This window comes from Sus scrofa, chromosome 14 (assembly GCF_054392235.1).
Source record: "Sus scrofa isolate SSC_HxYL_T2T_F1_AM1 chromosome 14, Sscrofa_HxYL_maternal_Yorkshire_Landrace_v2.0, whole genome shotgun sequence".
Classification (NCBI taxonomy): Eukaryota; Metazoa; Chordata; class Mammalia; order Artiodactyla; family Suidae; genus Sus; species Sus scrofa.
In genome coordinates, this window is record NC_139396.1 from 92,452,717 (window position 1) to 92,476,618 (window position 23,902).

General features: G+C 34.8%; 2 protein-coding genes across 10 annotated transcripts in view; one reads left to right on the forward strand and one right to left on the reverse strand.

Moving 5' to 3' along the window:
- CTNNA3 (catenin alpha 3) overlaps positions 1 to 23,902 on the reverse strand; it is a 1,780,789-nt gene that overhangs the window by 1,067,350 nt on the left and 689,537 nt on the right. The window lies entirely within an intron of this gene.
- LRRTM3 (leucine rich repeat transmembrane neuronal 3) overlaps positions 1 to 23,902 on the forward strand; it is a 175,315-nt gene that overhangs the window by 88,382 nt on the left and 63,031 nt on the right. The window contains exon 4 of one of the 5 annotated variants that reach the window (XR_014827997.1): positions 2,379 to 3,681. The exons of the other annotated variants lie outside the window; for them this stretch is intronic. The gene's annotated coding sequence lies outside the window, so the exon portion shown is untranslated. Of the gene's footprint in view, positions 1 to 2,378; positions 3,682 to 23,902 lie in introns of those variants that run through there. 5 annotated transcript variants of the gene reach the window in all.

Sequence of the window (23,902 nt, forward strand, 5' to 3'; positions counted from 1 at the left end):
GATTTGAACAGGGAGGCTTCAAGTGAAGAGAAGAAAGTGAGTAATGACATGGAAGAGAAAAATAAAGGGCCTCAGGACTAAGAGCATGTCAGGATGGCTGATAATTGGTATACCTAGATGTAATATGATAAAAGGTTAGAAGCCTGGTTAAAACTTGAATGTGAAATATGGAAAGTCTGGAATACGTTCAGCCTTCTCTGTTAGTGAAAAGTCAGACGTTAAAACTTTTCCTTGTTTTATTTATGCAGTGTCATGATTTCCTGGGTTTTATGACAGCAAGAGACTCATGGATGAACAAGGCCAGTTAGGCTACTGAAATAACCTAGGCAAAAGTCATTAGATCACAGTAGGAAGTTCAAGTAGCCAACAAAACATTGGAAAAAATGTTCAACCTTGTTGGTTATTAAACAGAGGCATATTCAGAATGTAACACCATCTTCTCTCTTTTAAAAAGCCAAAATTTTAAATAATGATGGTTAAGTTAAAATACATAGGTAGCCCTTGTACATAATCAGTGAATAAGTTAATAAAACACATTTTTGAAAGAAATTAAATATTTTTAAAGTCACATGAAATTTTTCATATATATTTTAGTCATTTAGAAAAATTGCTAAGTTTAAGGATCATTTATGCAAAGAGTTGCTTAAGTATTATTTGTGATAGAAAAAAATATTAGAAATATCCTAGATATCTAACCAAAAAATATAAAAAAAATACAATAAAAATATTGATGGGCTCTTATGTACTTATGAAGGTTATATTCATGTCAGCTATGTAGTGATATTAAAAATGTACAAAAATAGAATAGTATAACATGACGGCAATTAAAAATGTAAGTATGGCAATCTGAAAGGATGGGAAGAATGCACAAAATGAAAATGGTTAAGACTGAAATTTTTCCTCAATATTTTGGCAATTGTTAAAATATGTGTGATAAATAATTTATATTGCTAATGAGTTGCTGAATTAGGAACAATAGCAGTCCAAATGAAAGAATTATAAAGAGAAAGGGGTAGAAATGAATAGGAGTGAATTACTGTAAGTTAAGAATGGATGAAAGGATGGAGCAGACTTGGAGGCTGAGAGTCTGATAAGCAGATAAAAAAACTTATGTAAACTAAGAAATTTTGTCCACGGAATTAAAACAATCATGTTCAGTTTTGACTATTAAGGTGCAAATAGATCTATCCTATGTATTTGTAATTGTGACATGTATTTGTGAAGAAATAGCAATGCTAAGATAGGAATCTTGGACTTTCCCTGCAGTAGCTAGTTTTTGAAGCCAAAGGAGCGGGGAAAAAATTAAATTTCAGTTTAGAACAAGCCAAGACAACTTTGGAAAGAACATGGAATGGCAATTCCATATAGAAGGTGGGCAATTTAAAAGAACCAAAGAAGCATGGTGGGAATAAATAGTCACTGTTAAACATCCAGGTTAGTCCACTGTTGTGCAAACAAAGTTCCCTCTCTCTCTCTCTCTCTCTCTCTGTGTGTGTGTGTGCGTGTTCTTTTATGAGGGAAAATTTTTATCCATATATTATAGGGAAGTGAAAGAAGCAAATTCAAAATAGAGATCATGTAAGTTGACTGAATAGACCTAAAAGAAGGTCACTTCTAAAAAGTAATTTCCATAGACTGGTAAGAATAAAAGGCAGATGACAAAGGAAATAGTAGGAAAGTGGTGAATGAAAATCATGCCTTCAAAAAGCGAATGTAGTCAGGCTGCAGGATACAAAGCCAATGCCACAAAGATAAGTATATATATTAGCCACAAATAATTTAAAATTTTTAAAAAATTGCTAAGTGATATTTTCAATGACTGAAATAGTTGGAGAGCTATACTATGTTCAAGGATACTGAAAAATGTTTTAGAAAGTCAGTTCTCCTTAGTTGAGTCATATATCCAATTCTATTCCAAAGTCCCAGCAGACTTTGTGGCAACTACCAAGCAAGTGGATTCTAATATTATTATGGAAGTGAAAAGGACCTAGAGCAGACTAGTAGAAGATAAAATAGTATGGTAAACTTGATAGGGTAAAAGGTAAAAAAAACTAAGTAATATAAGAGGAATAGGGTATAGGAGATGGAGTCACAGAGTACGTAGCTGCTGAAAGGTTTGTATGGAGAATGAAATAAGCCCATCCTCCATAAGAATTTGTCTGCATGTCTCTTCACACTGCCTGATGTCAGGAACTTCAGGGGAGAAACATTAGATTGAAACAATGATTCTCAATCGTGGAAATCCAACAGTCTGAATTGTAAAACTTCTACATATAAAAAATGACTAGAGTCCATTCTCAGATTATTACTATTTAATAGAATATTCTTAAATATAAGGGATCTATGATAATATATGATTTTCTACCTTGCATGCTTAGGAGAAGGAATAATGCTCTCAGACAAGCTGATGACCCTCACCTAGGAAAAACTTCATGTGAGCATCATTAAATGTAGTAAGTCATTTATCTATATGTCATTAAGAATCTATGAAGAGAAATAAAGTCGATGTATATTGATCCATTTTAGACCTACTGATCTTCTTATAAGGACATAAAGGAAAAATTACATGTAATATGGATTACTGACACGTGCTTGGGATTTTATATAACACAATATTTAAGAAAGCATATTAGACTGAAAGATCAGGATATGTGGGTTTTACAACTCTTCTAAAGATTTTACAACTTTAGGCAAAATGATACCCAACACTTTGGCTACTTACTTATGTGATGATGGTAAGAAGTTGGACAAGATAACATCCAAGGTTACTTTGAGCTATTATTCAATTTCTACACCTCAAGATCTAAATTAGTCTTCTCCTGCTGCTGTAACAAACTACCACAAATTTAATGGCTTAAAACAACACAAATTTATTGTCTTATAATTCTGAAAGACTAAAGTAAAAAAGCAGCTTCCCCTGGCAAAGTCAGGGTTTCAGCAGCGTTCCTCCAGAGGGCCTAAGGGAAAATCTATTTGCTTACCTCTTCCATCTTCTAGAGGCTGCCTACATTCCTCAAATCACGGACCCTTTCGTCTTCAAAGCCATCAGTGTAGCATCTACAAATTTTACTCCTTTCTCACTGTTTCAATCATCACTTTGTCTCTGAGTCTGACTTTACTGCTTGTATCCATGTATCTTCTCTCTCTGACTTTGACCTTCCTGCCTCCTTCGTAAAAGGGTTATTGCAGTTTCATCATTGAACCCTCTTGAATAGACCAGTTTAATCTATCTCAGGATCCTTACATCTGCAAAGTCTTTTTTGCCATGTAAAGGTAACATCATCACAGGTACTTGTGATTAATATGTTAATATGTCTTTGGAGGGCTACTGTTCAGTCCACCACACTAACATATCCTTCAAAGTGGTTATGCATCTGAGTTACTGCAAAAGAACAATTTTCCTAATTTGAAAGAAACATAATAAAATGAACCATGTATCCAAGTGAGTTGTAACCAGCAAAGTCACTTTCAAAAAAACAGAAAATTGGCTCACTAATCTTGCCATTGCTCAGATTTTGGTAAAATACTTATTTGGAAGGGCTTTCAGAGTCAACTACATATTCTTTTGAATGTCATCATTGTTGCTTTTAATATCAGTTATTTGAAACCAACAGTAATGAATGAAATGACGTGTTTCATACTTTTCACATAAAAAATACTAAATCAAAAAAAAAAAAAAAAGGAACCTCCATATGCCGCGGGAGCGGCTCAAGAAAAGGCAAAAAGACAACAACAACAAAAAATATACTAAATCACAAGAAATATTTTTCAGTACACCCATCAATTGACACTAAAGGTAGTTACCTAAGAGGAGTTTCAATAATGTTTGAGTGTTGGTAGCATCACGGGAATAGTATGTAGAAGTTTATTACGAGAACTTTTAGAGAACAAGACTCACTTTGCTGATGAAATTTTGGTATATTTGTATTTTAAAGTTACTTCATTAGTTTATAAGCATTAATTTTAAGCACTAAAAAGTACCCCCCATCCAAAGCTAGAAAAGTTTTATATAGGCCATATATCAACCTTTTTAACCCTTCATATCTAATTTTTTAATAAAATATTTTTCTCTTACCTGTTTAAAGCTCAGGAAAATAGGGTCATAGCATACAATCTGGCAGAAATTCCAGAGTTGTTTTTTTTTTTTTTCTTTTTTCTTTTTTCTTGTCTTTTCTTTTCTTTTCTTTTTTTTTTTTTTTTTAGGGTACCTTCCCTGGCATAAGGAAGTTTTCAAGCCAGGGGTCAAATCAGAGCTGGGAACTATAGCTGCTGGCCTACATCACAGCCAGAGCAACACCAGAACACCATATCCTTAACCCACTGAGTGAGGCTAGTGCTTGAACCCACATCTTCATGGCTAGTCAGGTTCCTAACCCACTTTGCCACAACAGGAACTCCCAGACTTTCTATATGATAATACGTGCAAGTTTTATCACAAGGGCAAGAATGTATTTTCCTTTTTCTTCCTTTATCAAAGTATAGTTGATTTACAACGTTTCTTCAAGTTCTGGTATACAGCAAAGGGACCCAATCACACACATTTCCCTGTGCTGTACCACAGGGCCCCATTGCCATCCCCCTTACAATTTGTGATGTTACTGAGAAAAGTTCAGTTTCCATTTTTTTTAACCCCTAAGAACAGGATACTTTTTGAATCTATTCTACAGGTCGACATATTCTCTAAAGTACTATATCATCCATAGCAACAGCAGCAAAAAGATCTTATTCTTAGTTGCACTTTAAAAACCCAGAGAAGTTATAATGCCGGTTAGATGGTCTTAATTTTCACTCAAATATCAATGATCCACCTGGCAGTTCAGATTCAAGAAGAGTTTTATGAAGATAAATAAATAAAAAATTTGGGGAACATTTCATAAATATTGCTATCCTGACAATAGAGCTAGTGAGTTTTATGAAAGGCTATGTACAACAAAACATAAAATAGTGTTTATAACAAGACACCAAAAAAAAAAATACAAATAAAAAGGTGTTAAATAAGCAGTATGGAAAATAAATAAACCATCCCAATGCTAACTAACAGGAAAGACATTCAAGATACATCATCACATAGCTCCTTAATTATCAGTTAAAGTTACCTTTCAACAAAGAACAGTGTTCTGAATACTCATGTTCAAAAGAAGGAGCCTAGAACTTGTGAGAAAACCAATATCTTCATAAAGAGTTCCTTTCTTTCACTTTGAAAATTGTAAAAAAAAATGGTTTATTATTGCACATCATTAATTTTGATTTAAAACTTCATCTATCAGGTCCTTAGCTATTCAAAGAGGTGATTGACACATGGATAGATCTATGAAAAACGAAACTTTTGACTAAAAGAACTTCGAAACCTAAAATTGAAAAATCTTATTTTCCTCCAGTATCACCTTAACTCTGAGAGGTGATAGTGTTAAAATTAGTAACCCTGTATATCAGGGCTGATTCCTTCTTTATTGTTCCATACACAATACAGTTAATTCTGAGTTCCCAGAAAATAAGTCATGATGAAACATTTCCTCTTACCAAAATCACAAATAATTTCAAAAGACTCAGCGGAATTGAAAACTCCCTGAAAGCAGAGATTTTTGCCTTCCATTTCTTTCATATTTCTTACAGCACCTCCAAATTCTGCTGACAGAGCAATTGTTCAGTGAGATGGGAAGAAAGAAGAGTAGGAGTGAAAGAATGAAAGGAAAAAAAAGGAAAGGGGGTGAGAGTAGGAGAGGAAAGAGGGGAGGAGGAAAAGGAGAGAGCTAAATGAGTCAACTAGATCTTTTTTACTTCCTGAGTGGAAGTTACTGAAAGTTTTACATCTGACATTCAACTGACATTCATCTGAAATTGGTATTCCTGAATTGTTTTAATGACTCACTTAGAAAATATCAGATACAGCTATTTCTGTCAATGATACTGACTGTCTTCTGCTTCTTTAGGACATTTTCGTATAATTGTTTATAGGTACTTCTCACCGGGTTAGCCTTAGATATATAACAAGTCCATGAGAGTATGCAGAAAGAACACATTTTCTTTTTTCTTTTAAAAATTTTAAAATTCACACTGATAGATATCTGCTTTTTGCTTCTGAAAAATAAGCTCTTAAACAAATGTCATAATGATGATGATGAGGAGGATGAGGTCACTTTATATTTGTATAGCACTTTGTGGTTTATGAAACCTCCACCACGTTTTTTTTTCCATTGATCCATATAACAATCCTGTGAAGCAAGCAAAGTAGTTGGTATTAACTGTATTTCAGAGATGAAAAAGATGAACTGATATCCAGACCATGGCATAGCCAGTATTCATTCTCTTCTGATCCTGAGACACTTAATTTTTCCCTCATGATAGAGTGTATGCTGCACTGCATTGGATAACTTTATATGGAGCCCACTCTTTTACTAAACTTTTCTATATATTCTTTCTTCATTTGTAAAATGTAAACATAATGGCACAAGCAGGGAAGTTAAATTTGGTCTTAAAAACAATTTTATTGATTAACTCAAAAGCTGGAAATCAAATATAGAGACTAGGTATTACCCACAGCTTGCATGACTTCTTGTGTTTAATGTTGTTGGTTTTTTTTTTTTTTTTTCTGGCTAAAATTTAGGATTTGCCAAGCAGTCTTTATAGACTAAAAAAAAAAAAATAAAATAAAACAAACCTAGGAAGAAGCACTTGGGAGTGAATAACATTTGGGGAACCAGGAAGGAAAGACTCCAGGCAAAAAGCCCTTGAAGTTGTAGAGACATTTTGAGGATATAATGTAGTTATTTCAAAGAGCATGTGCAATGGCACAGAATTTGCCAGCCCAAGAAGCAAGTGAGAGATAATTTAAACAACAAGCTATATCTACTTTTTAAAATATTCTCGAAGTTCTTTTCCCTTAATATTTAGCAAACTATGTTAGGATATACAAAATCTAAAACAATTCAGATCTTCTAGGAAAAGTGGAAGTAAGCTAGTGAAGTAATTTTAATATTTTAAGGCTTCTTCCCAAACATTTTACCAAAATTAATTAGATTAGAAAGAAGGGTAGATGGTTAGCTCTTTAATATAAAAATACAATTAATGAGTCATTTTAACTTTTGGGTGCAAACATAAGGCAAAACTCAACTTCTCATTTTACCACACACTTAGAAAATAGGCAGATACTTTGAAAATTGTGGCAATCATATTCCAAATCAGAGATACTCAGAACTCCCTGTTAAGGATTCTTGCTGTACATTCCATTTATAAATCAGGAGTACATGTGGGTGCAGGAGCACACTACAGTGAGTTCAAAAGGTGTACTTTGCCTATCACTGATATTTTCTAACTTCCCTCTCCTGTTCCACTTAATCACATCTTTTATTAGCTTGCAACTTCTGTCCAGGCCATTACTCTACTGGCTAAATTTAACAGCTCTTTGAAAAGTTTTACTTATGCCCTAGACTAGCCAAATAAAATGTAAATTTTTTAGTTGAAATAGCAGGTTTCAAGTAAGCAAACAAAGCAAATACACTTGGAGACCATTCCACTTATAAGCACAGAGTCACAGATATTTTGAAGCTGGTTCAGACAGAGCAGATTGACCCACGGTGGAAAGAGCTGTAAAGAGCTGTTAAAGCAGAGGTTCAGTGGTAAGGAACCTGACTAGGACCCATGAGCATGCGGGTTAGATCGCTGGTCGCATTCAGAGGACTAATGATCTTACGTTGCTATGAGCTGTGATGTAGGTTGCAGATGCAGCTCCAATTCGACCTCTAGCCTGGGAACTTCCGTACGCCACAGGTATGACCCTAAAAAAAAAAAAAAAAAGGAACCGTTAAAGCAATTTGCATTTGGTCCTGGTCAAGGGAAATTTTACTTACTATTTCAGGGGAAAAGTGGTGAACAGCAGGTCTACAGCTACTGTGGGTAAAGCATGAGCACACAGACACACACACAAACACACACACATGCGCGCGCGCACACACACACACCCGATTTAAGCTATATCACTAAAGATTTTGAACATCGTGAATGAGTTTTGACATTGGATTATTTAATAACACTTCTGAAGTTACTACAGAGAAGTTTGTAAGGGCTTTTTCTGACTATCTTTAAGAATAAATTTTCAGAAGTTCCCGTCATGGCTCAGCAGAAATGAATCTCATTAGCATTCATGAGGACGCAGGTTCAACCATTGGCCTCACTCAGTAGGTTAAGGATCCAGTGTTGCCATGAGTTGTGTAGGTTGCAGATTCGACTCTAATCTGGTGTTGCTGTGGCTGTGGTGCAGGCCAGCGGCTACAGCTCCCATTTGACCCTTAGCTGGGAACTTCCATGTGCCGTGGGTGTGACCCTAAAAAAATAAATAAAGTATAAATTTTCATTTTTGAAAAACACTTAAGTATGGCTCTACTTAAGTATGGATAAAAGGACCAGATATTCTTACAAATTCAATTTTGTTTTCCTTTTTCAGCTGTCCCCTCAGTATATGGAAATTATCAGGCCAGGGATGAAATCTGAGCTTCAGCTGCAACCTATACCGCAGCTGCAGCAACTGGATCCTTAACCCAATGTGCTGAGCTGGGGATTTAACTGGCACTTCCACAGAGACAAGCTGGGTCATTAACCCACTGTGCCACAGTAGGAATGCCACTTACAAATTCAGCCTTAACTCTCTGATTCTACATAAAAAAAAAAAAATCAATCCATATCTGAACTGTCCAACAGGGTAGCAACTAACCTCATGTGTCTATTTTGACCTAAAATAAAAATTAAAACTCCAATTCTTCCATTGCTCCAGAAAACATGCTCAATAGTTACATGTGGCTAGTGGGTTCTATATTGAAAAACACAGATATAGAAAATCCTCCATCATTGCTGAAAGTTCTGCTGAACAACACTGACCTATACATATATATTCCAAATGCCTCAAAAGTACTTTTTTAAGATATGCATGCCCTTTTTTTGAACATTGTAATTGGAAAACTATTTTTAAAAGAAATATAATCTTTCAATAGCCATGTAGAAGGTATATTTAAATCATCAAAAGAGTCTGTTTTCAATGTTTAGCTAAATTAGCAGCAACAAATAATCTTGTCCTGAAACACCAGTTGGATGATTTACAAGGGAAATCAGACATTTATGTACTGCATTTTTATACTTGGCAGCTTCACTTTAACTTTAAAGCATTCTGCTCTACAGAATGGTGTTCTGTTAAAATGGTGCAATGTTTAAGGTTAAGAAACATCTGAGGTAGAGTTTTAAAGTAGTCATACATATGTTATCATTTAGCTTATAAACTTTTGAATTCCCTTTAAAATGCCTCTCAATTACAAAATGTATGACATGTTTAAAAGCTCAAAATTTAGGATCTTTGGTGAATTAAGGAATTAATCTTGACCTCTACATATATGTATATATATATACGTATACAATGTAAGCATAAATAAATGTACGTATACCAATTGATGTTGATATGCCAAGAACAAAAGAGAATAACACTGGATAATTCCACATATTTTGGGGAAGAAATAGAATAAATAAATATATTTATCTCCATTATCATTTATTAATAAGGATAAAAAAGGTGAGACAAAAAAGGGAATTCATTTAATCCAGGATATCAAGATAAGTGATTGGTTGTGTCACACTTGGTCTCTGAACCCACATCTCTTACAGTCTCACTCAGCTTCTGTTTTCTTATCTTTTTAAGGAAGAGTTTAAACTATATGACTTTTAAAGTGACCTTTAATTATGAAATCCTATCATTCCACATAAAAATAAATCCCTAGGACTTATATAACTTGTCACATATCAATATATAGCTTGTCTAAGTTCTTTCCAGTAAAATAGCTCACATTCAAAAAAGGAAGAAATTCTAAGACTCAAAAGTTTTCAGTTACAGGGAAGGGAAACAGAAAGCAAGAAGTCAGGTAGTTTGCAGAAAATGATAGAAAAAAATCATCATCAGATCTAAGAACATAATTCTTCATGTTCACTCCTGGGTACATTATCCCTTTCCACTATACACTGCACTTACTAAAAATGCATTGAATTAACTTCAAAACCTGAGATCTCCTTGAAGATTTTCAAGCAAATTTACATTGCGATATTAATATAACAAGGATATACTGATAATTAAAGACAGTAAAAGACTGCCAGGGACTACTTGGGATATTTTAGAGGACATAACATAACAATGTTTTCAGATAAGTCAAATAATTGGAACTTGAGAGTGAGAAGTTTAGAATATGCCATTTAGACTTGGTAGCTAAACTGTCAAAGTCAGCAAATTGAAATATATATTTTGAGAAAGTTAAGACTGGGGTTTCTGCTCAAAGCTAATGTAATTCTTTTATTAAAAGATCCAAGACATGAATGTGCATCAGTCTCTTTCTAGCATCCTACTACAACATCATAAGATCACAAAATCATGAAGTGGGATGGACAAAAAAGAATTCATTTTGAACAGTCCTCTTCCACCTGGCAGATAAACATGCCAAACATTTTATTTTTTACTTATCCTCATGTAATAATGGCATTTTAGTTCTAGTCTTTATTAATATTAATGAATATTTGAGCAATTACTTTTTAACCATGGAATTCTATGATTCTGAATAGCAATAAAAGCCTACGGTTTATATAATATGGTTCATAACAATATATATAACTTGTCTACCTTCTTTTCTAGTAAAATTAGGTAGGTCATGTACTTTCCATATATTAGTTCATAAAATTCTCATTATTTCCCCATGATGTTTGCCTTATACATGAGGAAACTGAGGCCCAGATAAAGTATGTAACTTGCCCATTCACACACAGCTAGCAAGTGTATACAACCAAGATTTAGATTCTATTACTGAGACTCCAGAACTTAAATTGTTACACTTTATGCTACATTGCTTCTCTTTGTTATTTCTATGATGTGAACTATACAGAGGAAGTTGACAATATAGAAACTATTCTTAAAAATCAATTAAAGTTACCTCCTTTACTTGATAGCTCTAATAAATCATGTTTAATGGATTGATTTCTGAAGTATTAGTTCAATTTACAAAGTTTACAAGAAGGAAAAAAGAATATGTGTGCGACGTAGAAGTTCTGCTAGAGTTAACAGAAGTATATCATGAAAGATACAAAAAATAGTACCTGCAGATATATTTTTTTAATATATGCCTAGCTACTTTCAGGTAATAAGCATCACATAGATGCTATTGATTTTTATCTATAGTTATAATTTTACATATTAAAACTCAAAAGTATTTAGTGGAAAAAAATTTTAACTTAATGAATTTTGTTACATTTATAATTGTACAATGGTCATCACAACCCAATTTTATAGCATTTCCATCCCAAACCCCCAGCCCATACACCCCATCCCTGACCGGTCTCCTTTGGAAACCATAGGTATTTCAAAGTCTGTGAGTCTTCTGTTCTGCAAAGAAGTTCATTGTATTCTTTTTTTAGATTCCACATATAAGTGATAGCATATGACGTCAGTGTCTCACTAACTTTCCTTAGCATGATAATTTCTAGGTCAATCCATGTTGCTCTAAATGCCATTATTTCTTTCCTTTTTATGGCTGAGTAATATTCCATTGTGTATATGTACTACATCTTCTTTATCCACTCCTCTGTTGATGGACATTTTGGTTGCTTCCATGTCTTGCCTATTGCATATAGTCTTGCAATGAACATTGGGGTATATGTATCTTTTCGAGTCATGGTTTTCTCTGGATAGATGCCCAGGAGTGGGTTATGTGTTCTGATTGAATATTTTGCAATGAGTATTTCATTTTTTATAATCATAAGAGACTCCTTATTTTTTCTTTTGCTATTTAGGGCCACACCTTCAGCATATGGAGGTTGCCAGGCAGGGGTCAAATTGGAGCTGCAGCTGCTGGCCTACACCAAAGCCACAGCAACCCAGCAACTGAGCGATGTCTGTGAACTACATCAGAGCTGACAGCAATGCTGGACTCTTAACCCACTGAGTGGGGACAAGGAATTGAACCTGTCTGTATCCTCATGGATACTATTTGGGTTTGTTACTGCTGGACCACAAAAGGAACTCTGACACCCATTTTTTTTTTATAATTTTTTTTATTTTCCCACTGTACAGCAAGGGGGTCAGGTTATCCTTACACGTATACATTACAATTACATTTTTTCCCCCACCCTTTCTTCTGTTGCAACATGAGTATCTAGACAAAGTTCTCAATGCTATTCAGCAGGATCTCCTTGTAAATCTATTCTAAGTTGAGACACCCATTTTTTTTTTGGCTGTGCCCAAAACATGTGGAAGTTCCCAGGCCAAGGATCGAACCTGCACCACGGCAACAACCTAAGCCACTGCAGTTACAATGCCAGACCCTTAATCTGCTAAACCACAGAATGGAAAAATATTAAAATTACATCTATATCATATTTAAGCTTTCTGGTTTCAGTATACTGCATCTTATGTTAAAGGTATCATAAAATAAAATCTCTTAGATGTATAAAACCAACAAAAACAATCTGGCTCATTTTTTTGTGTGTGTTCCCAGTTCAATTAACTTCCCTATCAGAGCACAGTGAATCCTGGGTACTCATTTACTGACATATAAGCCTTCTACTATATATCTGAAAAAGTGGGTTCTGGTTCTCCAGATGACACTTTAAATTCAGCACACTTCAGAATTTTAAATGATTCAGAACAACCAGTTTTTGAAATTCCTTTGAACTAAAGCACCTTAATTTTTACCTAGATTATTATAAAGGATTTACATCTGTTCATAAAGCAAAAAAAAGACAATAGCTGTGTTTTTCCTACAAAGTTCCTGGAAACACATGATCTTCCAAAAAAATGTAGTTTAACAAAAAAAAAAAAAAAAAAAAGAAAAAAGAAAAAAGAAAAAATCTTAAATGACTTTAGTTTTAAAGATCATTTCTTTCAAAGACATATTTTGCTGGTCCTCTTGACTTTTGAGCTGTTTTTGATATCATGTTCTATTTATACAGGACTTCCCCTCTGAAGAGTGTAAATCATTTTATTATTTATAGGTGAATTTCAATGTTCAAAAACATTTAGCCTTAGGTCTTAACTACATTTCCACACGTGCAAATCTTCCCTTATCATGGCTTATAGCACAGTCATACAACACAAATCTTTTTTTTTTTTTTTTTTTTGTCTTTTTGCCATTTCTTGGGCCACTCCCGTGGCATATGGAGGTTCCCAGGCTAGGGGCCTAATCAGAGCTGTAGCCGCCAGCGTATGCCAGAGCCACAGCAACACGGGATCCGAGCCGCATCTGCGACCTACACCACACCTCACAGCAACGCCGGATCCTTAACCCACTGAGCAAGGGCAGGGATCGAACCCGCAACCTCATGATTCCTAGTCGGATTCTTAACCACTGAGCCATGATGGGAACTCCCCAACACAAATCTTAATGATGTATCTCTCTTAACAATAGGGATTTTGGAAAGGTTGCCCAAATCAGATTATCATCTGTTTCTCAATTATTAGTAAGAAAAATATGTCAGAAAACAAAATTGTGCACTGTTCTGATACAAAATGTAAATAAAATTTCAGTGCTAATACACATAGTTTACTTCTACTACATATAAAATATATAGTGCCTGATATGTTCCAGGCACTGTTCTAACTACGCATAGTAACTCATTCAATCCGCACAATAACATTATGAGGTATGTACTATAATTATCCCCATTTTAAAGACAAAGAAACAGAAACACAGAAAGATTAACTGTCTTGTCCAAGATCTTAAGTGGTAGAGGCTTCAAACCCTAGAAGGCTATGTCTAGAGTCTGGACAAAGTAACTCTTACTTTCTATTACTTCTTTTTTTTTTTTTTTTTTTTAAGGGCCCTACTTGAAGCATAGGGAGGTTCCCAGGCTATGTCTGTGACCTACATCACAGGTCACAGCAATGTTGGATCCCCAGCCCATTGAGCAAGGCCAGGGATCAAACCCATGTCCTCATGGATGCTAGTCAGTTTCCTTCACCCTGAGCCATGATGGGAACGCCTATATTACTTCTTAAAAGGGAAAGTAAGCTGACATACTGTTAGACCAAAAGCCACACCAATGCTTTTAATTATCTAACTAGAGCCAGTGGATATGTCCTTTACCAGTAAAGCCAACTCCAGGGCAATCAAGATCACTTTCTTGACCCACACTAAAGTATATCCATGAAGTTGTTTGCTAAGCAATCACTTATTCAGTCACTTAACAAGCATAAACTGAGGGCCTCTTGTGTGTCTCACACTGTTCTAAATGATGAAGTTGTAACACCCAATAAAAAATAAAGCCAAGTTGACCTCAAGGAGCTGATATTCCTTCTTCGAATCCTTCCATGTTGGTTGAGGATCTATTACATCTTCTAGTATCCTATGCCTATGCCCTTATAATGTTTTATGTGCTCACTTACTGGCCCCTGGACATAGGGATCACTCCAATCTTTCTCCCTCCACTAACATATTCAGATTATGTTTTTAATTCCTCTACCATCATCATCTAAACTCAAGTTTTTACTGATAACCCACAAGTATATTATTGTAATGGTCATGTATTTTATTCTTTCTATACCCAATCTTTCTCTAAAGCACCTAATAACAGCATCATGATCCCCCGCCCAGACCTAAAAACTGACTTTCTGGTGACAGTATAACAAGGTTATAATTCATTCATGTAGTATTAACATTGTTTAAAATCTAATCCTCAACCAGTGAGACCAGTCTTGCATCCTACCATTTGCTTCATGTGCACTTCAGACTAATAAAACAGGTCTATTTGCAATTACCTGCTCACAACTTGATCATGTTGACAAGTTTCTTGGAAATGACATTTTTCATGGATTTCTTTTTTTTTCTTTTAATTGGACTATAGTTGCAATGTTGTATTAGTTTCAGGTGTACAGCAAAGTGAATCATATACATTTGATTACATATATACATATATCCATTCTTTTTTTCCCATATAGATTATTGCAGAATATTGAGTAGCTTTCCTCATGCTGAACAGTAGGTCCCTATTAATTATCCATTCCACATACAGTAGTGTGTATATATCATTCCCATCCTCCCAATTTAATCCCTACCCCCACAGTTTCCCCCATAAACCGTAAAGTTTGAGATATCAGTTTTTGGGGGCAGATGAACAAATAAATAGGCATTCAGAGTATAGAGAACGAGGTGGCATAAGCGTTCTAAGATATAAGCAATCATTCTGCCTTAAATATCTCCACCCATGTCTTCACTAAGAAATCTTACAAGGCTCAGTTTAGAAGTTTTTTATTTGGAGTTCCCGTCGTGGCGCAGTGGTTAACGAATCCGACTAGGAACCATGAGGTTGTGGGTTCGGTCCCTGCCCTTGCTCAGTGGGTTAACGATCCGGCGTTGCCGTGAGCTGTGGTGTAGGTTGCAGACACGGCTCGGATCCCGCGTTGCTGTGGCTCTGGCGTAGGCCAGCGGCTACAGCTTAGCGGCTACAGCTCCGATTAGACCCCTAGCTTGGGAACCTCCATATGCCGCAGAAGCAGCCCAAAGAAATAGCAAAAAGACAAAAAAAAAAAAAAAAAAAAGTCATTTATTTCATGAATCCCTCACTGAGCCCACTAGTTAGACATAAATCTTTCTATTCTCTGAATAGTGATAGTTCCTTCTACTATCACCTGATGCTCACCTGTATTGCATTGTCTATGCGTATTCCCCCTCCTAGACTGTCATATAACCAACAACAAGGGCAATCTCCTTAGCCATATGTATGTAGCATAGTCTGTTAAATGCTGTCTGAACAAGTAAAACTATGACTAAAAAAATCTTTGGGCCATGAGTATCTAGATTTCTTGAAAACATGTGTGTAACATTATCACATTTACTGTTATAAAAATATCACATGGCAATGGTTTAGAAGGAAGTAAAACTGAAGCTAAGGTGTTTGACATGCCTTTATATTCATGTTCTTTATTTAGGCTTAGGTTCTTTTGCAGTTTTTTTCCCCTGCTGTTGTGGTAGATGTTAGCATTTTTTAAAATTAATTGGAAAATAGAAGTCAGAGAGAAATTAAGATATTGGGGATACCTCACTTGTTTTCCAGTGTGAGTCAGTAAACTCCAACTGAGAGCACTTTTTGACATACAATTCCTAAGTTCCCATCAGAAACTTTGACAAGAGACACAATTATGTAAGAGAAAAAAAAAAGCCTAAGAGATATTCTATCAATTCACCTATTTCAGTACTCAAAATTCAATCTTTCAAATTAAGCTACAGACCTGAGCCACATCAGCTGAATATATTGCAGAAATGCTTTCACTGTATTGAGCTTTAATGTTATTCTTTTAACTTTTATCAAAGTGTGCTTTAAAAATCCATAGCATCATCAGCATTTTACAAAGAAAATGTTCATTAAATTTTTCTACATTCCTATTTAACTCCAACATTAGAATTTTCTTTAAAATGCTGCTCTCCTTTCTCAAAACAAGAATTAGGTAAATTTCCTTGCTTTTCTTTTTTGACTAAAAGAAAGTTCAAAGATACCTTTGATATAGAATTAAAGTAAATTTGTTAACAATTATGGCTGTTGCATTTGCTTCTTCCTCTTCTCTTCTTATTCATATTAACCTTATTAGTGATATACCTCACTGTAAATTACTTCATATTATTTTGGTCTTATTTTTAAGAACATGCCATCTGGAGAATAAATATAGAGGATTTACTGGTTCATTTATTCATTCATTCAAAAGTATTTATTATCTGTTTGGAGTCTAGGAATACAACAGTAAGCACCGACAGACAAAAGTCTCTGTGGGAGTCTTATAATTCTGTCTGTGAGAAATGGTACTAAATAGGATAAAAGGAAAATATATATAACAATGGAGGGCAAGTTGGTGGCATGGACAAAAATAATAAAGCAAAAAAGGAAGAGGGAAAGCATTGTGGTTTTATATGGGAAGAGCTGGCATCTGATTAAAGATCTAAAGAGACAAAGCCACACGGCTGAGAGAAGATCTCCAAGGCAGGGAATCAAGTTCTCATGTGCAAAGGCCTCAAGGACTTGAGTGTTCAAAGTCCAGCAAGAGACCAGGTGGTTAGAGAGGACTGAGGGAGGAAGAGAGATGGTCGGTTGGGAGGCTACTGTGAGGACCTTGGATTTGGTTTATTAAGCAAATTGAGAGAGATGTTTAGTCATTTTTTTTTAATATTATGTGTTGTATTTTTTTTTCTTTATATACATATTTTTTTCTAATGTACAGCATGGTTACCCAGTTACACATACATATCTATATTCTTTTTTCTCACATTATGTATTCCATCATAATTGACTAGACTGAGTTCCCAGTGCTACACAGCAGGATCCCATTGCTAATCCATCCAGAAGGCAACATTCTGCATCCACTTACCCCAAGCTCTCAGTCCTTCCCACTCCCTCCCCCTCCCCTTTGGCAACCACATTTTGATTGATAGTAATTGGTGATTTTAAAATGATGCTTATTTGAAAGTAATATATTTGTCAACAAGGATAAGCAAAAACTGATTCTTTAGATCTATGTGGTTTCACAGCATTCTTTTTCTTAATTCATTAATTCACTTACTAGTTTCACAGCATTCTTTTTCTTAATTCATTAATTTGCTTACTCAGAGAAACTATGGTACCTATTATGTACCAACAGTGGTAATATAAAACAAAAAAAATTAAAAATAAAAAATATGGTCCATAACCTTAAATAAGTGTCTGTCATGTAACAGAGGTGAATGACTACTTGTCATTAAAATATTTTTCCTTATCTTTTAGGTAAAGGAAACCATAAAAAGATGTTTGGGGAAAGGGGGTGATGATCATATTTGCATTTAAGATTAATCAATGTGTAGAAAAGGTTTGAATGAAGCCTGATTAGACACAGGGAAATGAATTCGAAAGCTGTAAATAAATAAATAAAACCTGAACTAAGATCCTAGCAGAGGGTGGGCAGCTAAGTAGAAAGTTATAGGCCATTTTTAGAATGAAGAATTGACAGGACTTCATGACTAAATAGGTGTGGGTGGTGTTAGAGGGGGATGAATCAAGAATAACTCCCAGTTTTCAAACTTGAACAACTACAAGGATGGTGGTTACAGTTAGTAAGTTCAATTTAGGACAACTTGACACATATTGGTGAGACATGATTAGCTAGTAGCTGATGTCATGGAAATAACTGAGGTAATCTGGAGAAAGCGCTCAGTTAAAAGAAGGTCAAGGACAGAACCCCAGGAATACCAACAGTTAAATAATGAGCAAAGAAAAGTTGCTCATACAAGGAATTTAAATGAATAAACCGGGAAGTTTTTCATGGAAGCCCTGGGGAAGACAGTTTTTGTGTTTTACCATACTGTAGCCTATGTCTACCCACAGTGACAAATTCAACATGACTATTCATTTAGCTTTAATAGGATTGTTTACATGAAGCACTTCAGATCAAGAGTGTCCAATTATTCAATTTATAAAAATTATCAGATATGAAAATAGATATTCTCCTGAGTTTAAAATATGTGGTATAAATACTTTATCTTCATTGATTAATCACCCTAAAAAACAGTCCTGAAATTGAAATGTGTTGTAAAGTTATTACTTTCAGCCCTTTCAAAGTAGTAACTTCAATGTGCTCTTTAAAATTTTAGTTTTACTTCCTTGGAGAAATGTCTCTTCAGGTCTTTTGCCCATTTTTCCATTAGGTTGTTGGCTTTTTTGCTGTTGAGTTGTATAAGTTGCTTGTATAATCTAAAGATTAAGCCCTTGTCAGTTGCATCATTTGAAACTATTTTCTCCCATTCTGTAAGTTGTCTTTTCATTTTTTTGGTTTCCTTTGCTGTGCAAAAACTTGTAAGTTTGATTAGGTCCCATTGATTTATTTTTGCTTTTGTTTCTGTTGCTTTGGGAGACTGACCTGAGAAAATATTCATAAGGTTGACATCAGAGAATGTTTTGCCTATGTTCTCTTCTAGGAGTTTTATGGTGTCTCGTCTTTAAGTATTTCAGCCATTTTGAGTTTATTTTTGTGCATGGTGTGAGGGTGTGTTATAGTTTCATTGATTTGGATACCGCTGTCCAGGTTTCCCAGCAATTCTTGCTGAATAGACTATCTTTTTCCCATTTTATGTTCTGGCCTCCTTTGTCAAAGATTAATTGACCATAGGTGTCAGAGTTTATTTATGCATTCTCTATTCTTTTCCACTGGTCTGTATGTCTGTTTTGGTACCAGTACCATACTGTCTTGATGACTGCAGCTTTGTAATATTGCTTGCATTTCTCCAAGGAAGATATACAGATGGCCAACAAGCACATGAAAAAATGCTCAACATCCCTGATTATTAGAGAAATCAAAACTACCATGAAATACCACCTCAAACCAGTCAGAATGGCCATCATTAATAAGTCCACAAATAACAGGTGCTGGAGGTGTTGTGGAGAAAAGGGAACCCTTCTGCCCTGTTGGTGGGAATGTAAGCTGGTACAGCCACTATGGAGAACAGAAGGGAGGTACCTTAAAAGTCTATACATAGAACTACCATATGATCCAGCAATCCCACTCTTGGGCATATATCTGGACAAAACTTTCCTTAAAAAAGACACATGTACCCTCATGTTCTTTGCAGCTCTATTCACAATAGCCAAGACATGGAAACAACCTCAATGTCCATTAACGGACGACAGGATTAGGAAGATGTGGTATAGATACACAATGGAATACTACTCAGCCATTAAAAAAGAATGAAATAATGTCATTTGCAGCAACCTGGATGCAACTAGAGACTCTCATCCTGAGTGAAATAAGTCAGAAAGAGAAAGATAAAGACCATATGATATCACTCATATCTGGTATCTAATATACAGCACAAATGAACATTTCCACAGAAAAGAAAATCATGGATTTGGAGAATAGACTTGTGGTTGCCCAGGGGGAGGGGGAAGGAGTGGGAGGGATTGGGAGTTTGGGATTAATGGATGCAAACTATTGCTCTTGGAATGGATTAACAATGAGATCCTGCTGTGTAGCACTGAGAACTATGTCTAGATACTTACAATGTAGCATGACAATGGGGGAAAAAATTATATATACATGTATGTGTAACTGGGTCCCCTTGCTATACAGTGGGAAAAAAAGTGTGTTGGGGGAAATAACAATAAAAAATAAATCAAAAAATTTTAGTTTACTAAAACAAATTACTACATAACAAATAATATCATTTCCATTAAAAAGAAACAGCAATACTATAAAAAGATTGTAATATGCCTTACAAAAAAATGAAAACATGCGCCCGGGAATCAGAAATTCACACCTCACCTATGGAAATGAGGTTAATGTACATTCCAAAATCATAGGGATTTAAATGGATTATAAAATTAACAGAAGCCCAGTGCTTTAAAGAATATATAAATCTATATAAAAAGCAAATAGTATTTTTTTAAGAGCTTTCAGCTAAGTATTTGTCAACCTAGAAGTGCTTACAAAATCTCACTTTAATTTCATAAAGTGATTTTGAAAGGATTAACTGAAAACTATCACCAGGTCATTGGTAGAACCAGGATTTTAATAGGAGGTATTTTTAAATTTTCTCTCTTTATATTTTCTGATACTTAGTCTTTAAATGCACAAAATGAAAACATCAATACATGCTTTTATATATATGCTATGCTATAATAATATACATAAATTTAGTAAAAAGGAACAAATTACCTATAAAAGTTCAAATAACATTTATCATGAATCTTAACATATGTTTTTAAGAAGAGTCACAATAGGTATGAAGAATTGGAATCCAAAGTACAAAAAATTCTGGAATGAAAGGATTTAAGAGGTTGCTCTATCAGCAGAAATGTTCTCTTTTATTTTTATAGCGTTTCTACCTGTCTTTTGCACCACAATAACATGAACAAAGGCCTCACAGAGAGGTTATTATGAAACCATAAGCTATATACTATTAGCATACTTAACATTATAACCAAAATTACAACTTTGTGAATTACAGTTGTGAACTAGAGGATTACAGGTTATACCAAGTGTAGCAGATATATAGAAGATGGTAGCAGCTGTTAGAAATCCTGAGTATTATACCTTATGAAATTATATTTTCAGTAAACATAAATGCTGAATTCTTTCTAAGAAGTTTTCTTTAGACTGGCATTGCCTTGTACATCAGATAGAGCCTAGTATTAGAAAAGCCTGCTATTACAAGTGCATTTGAATGTTCAGAACTGCAAATAGAGTATTTAATGCCACTTAATTAATCTAAAGGTATAACTAAACAATCATGCCTCTATTCACATAAGTGTAATGCACAAGACTTATTAGGAGAGACCATTGATATATAACTTTGTGTGTTTTAAAAAATATACAAGTAGCTCAGGATCATGAGAGAAAAAATATCTAGACGTTGGAAATGAACAATTATTAAAAAGGCCAGAAAGATTTTATATATATATACTAGAACACTGGTAGCCATGTAAACAGCTGAATATGTCGAGCGGAAGAATCCATACCAAAAATGCACCAGTAAAATCTAAACAAGTGAGTAGAAGTTAGTCCACTGCTTTAGCCATCATTGCTTCTTTGTTTAAAAGATAATGATTGACTGTTCTAATATATATTAATTTATTCAGAACTATTAAAGATTGGCCTGAATACCTGGAGCCTCAGTCTGAATATGTATGGCTTAGAATCCTTTAAGTCAGCTACCCACCCTTCTGGCATAAACATATTAGCTTTGTAGGGGTCTTCCACTGCCTCAAGGAAGTCACCCTGTCTTCCATGCACTGGTTAAGTTGAAGGTGAGTAACACTCCATTACTCATTATTTTCAAGGAGTGTAATGAGTTCAGTAATCACTCTAACAGTGTCTATTATGACAACAGCATTACTCAGCCCCACCTTATGCCCAAAATGTGAATGTTAAAAGAAAGGAAACAAGCTCCAGTGGTGTCCTTTAACATTCTGAGGGCACACTGAATTCTCTGTGAACCTGACATTTTCTTGGTCTACACCTGGTCCTAAGGATTGCAGATAAGATGCTTTAATGCGTCAAATCTGTAAGGCATTTCATCACAGACAAATAGCATGAAATTTTATGATGGAATACAAAAGACACCATCATTAGTAACCAGGTAAGGATTGTGTTGGTTTCTCAGTTGATAATGGGGACCACTGCACAAATGTCAAACATTTAGGATGAAAGGGGTCCTCCTACTTGCCATCACGAATTTGATTTGGGGATACCATGAGAATGACAAACCAAAACATACTGCTTCTTCTCCTCTGTGACATTTATTCTTTTTCACCCCCTCCTTTAGTTTTTATGAATTCTCCTGAAAAGACCAGGTGAAATATTTTCCTAGATGTATTAAAGAAATTATATATCTGTAATGTTTTAAAAATATACAGTTATAATATCATTATAATATTAGCAATAATGCAAATTAAGACCTCTGAGACTCTTCAGTAGATGCAGTGATAGAAAGGGTTAACTAATGTGGTAAACCAATATGATGAGAAAAATGAATCCTGGAACATTAACATAAAAGTAGAAGCCATACCCTGTCATATTTTTTTAAAATATGAGCATATATCAATTCAACCCAGCAAGCACTCACCAAAGAACTATGTCAAACAGCAAAGATATAAAGATAAGAAGACCCAGACTGAGACTTTAAGGAGCTTACAATCCTTCTGAAGAGATAAATAATAACCACCAAAGATAAGACAATATAAATATTTTGTATATTTTTTAGACTCAGAAATACTGCATGGAAGAAGCAGATCTTTTTACAAACACATTGGAAAGACTTAGACTTTTATTGATGCTAAGGATAAGCGTTTTTTGAGCCATGGAGACACTCAAGGTGTTTTAGCTGGATAAGCAGAAATAGATAGAAAATGACAGTACACAATTACACAAGTCTGACTGAATGCTGAGATGATTCCTAAGCATGTTCTGCAAGAGCAAACAGTATGGAAACGAACCAAAGTTGTTAGAAGAAGTTTGCTGAGATGATGAACTAAAACTTCAATGTGTGATACAGCAATGGATTTTATGGAGAGTTCAGACTCCCTAAGCTGCCCAAGGGGGTTTTGTATTACCTGTGTTGTTATTGCACATAATGGAAACTACTTAGTGGATACCAAAAATCGTCTCAACATTCAAAAGTATTTGCTATTTACCTATTTTGCATGCAACACCAGAAGGTAATCACCAAAAATATTTGTATGCCTAAAGCTTATTTCTAGTCCCTTCTTCCTCATTTATAAAATAGTTTCTGGTCATAGTTTGGGAAACAAGTACAGGAACTTAATGACTCATAACTGCTATAGAAATGAAATCCCAGCTGTATATCCATTTTCAGACTCATGGTTTTTGGCTAATACCTCTAAGCTATTAAAATTTACATATGTCTATTAACTCATTCAACAATTCTTTTATTCAGTGCAATAAAATTGAGTTCCTGTTATGTGTGAGGTTTTGATGACTCACAGATGAATAAGATAACATCTTGCCCTCCAAAAGCTTAGAATCTAGTAAGAAGAGATAAAATGCTATAGCCAATATAATGTATTACGTGCAGGGTAATTTAGGACATAAGCTTATAATGACTAATTCTCTCAAATGGGAGTCAGGAGCAGCTTTGTTGAGAAAACAGTGCTGGTGCTAGGAGATTGAAAAACCTGTGAGGTTAAAACAGCAAGATGCTTTGGGCAAACATAACAGTTTGACTAGACTTAAGCCAACCTTAATGTGCATGGAAAAGGACAGGAGATGGTAAGAGATGGGCTTGAGAGGTAAGAAAAGGACTAGGGGGTAAACTAAGAATTTAGACTTTTCACGAACAGAGGAAATTATGAAATTTTTGGACAGAAACTCTAGAGTGTGTCTTAGGTATACATTCAGAATAATAAAATCAGAGGTTGG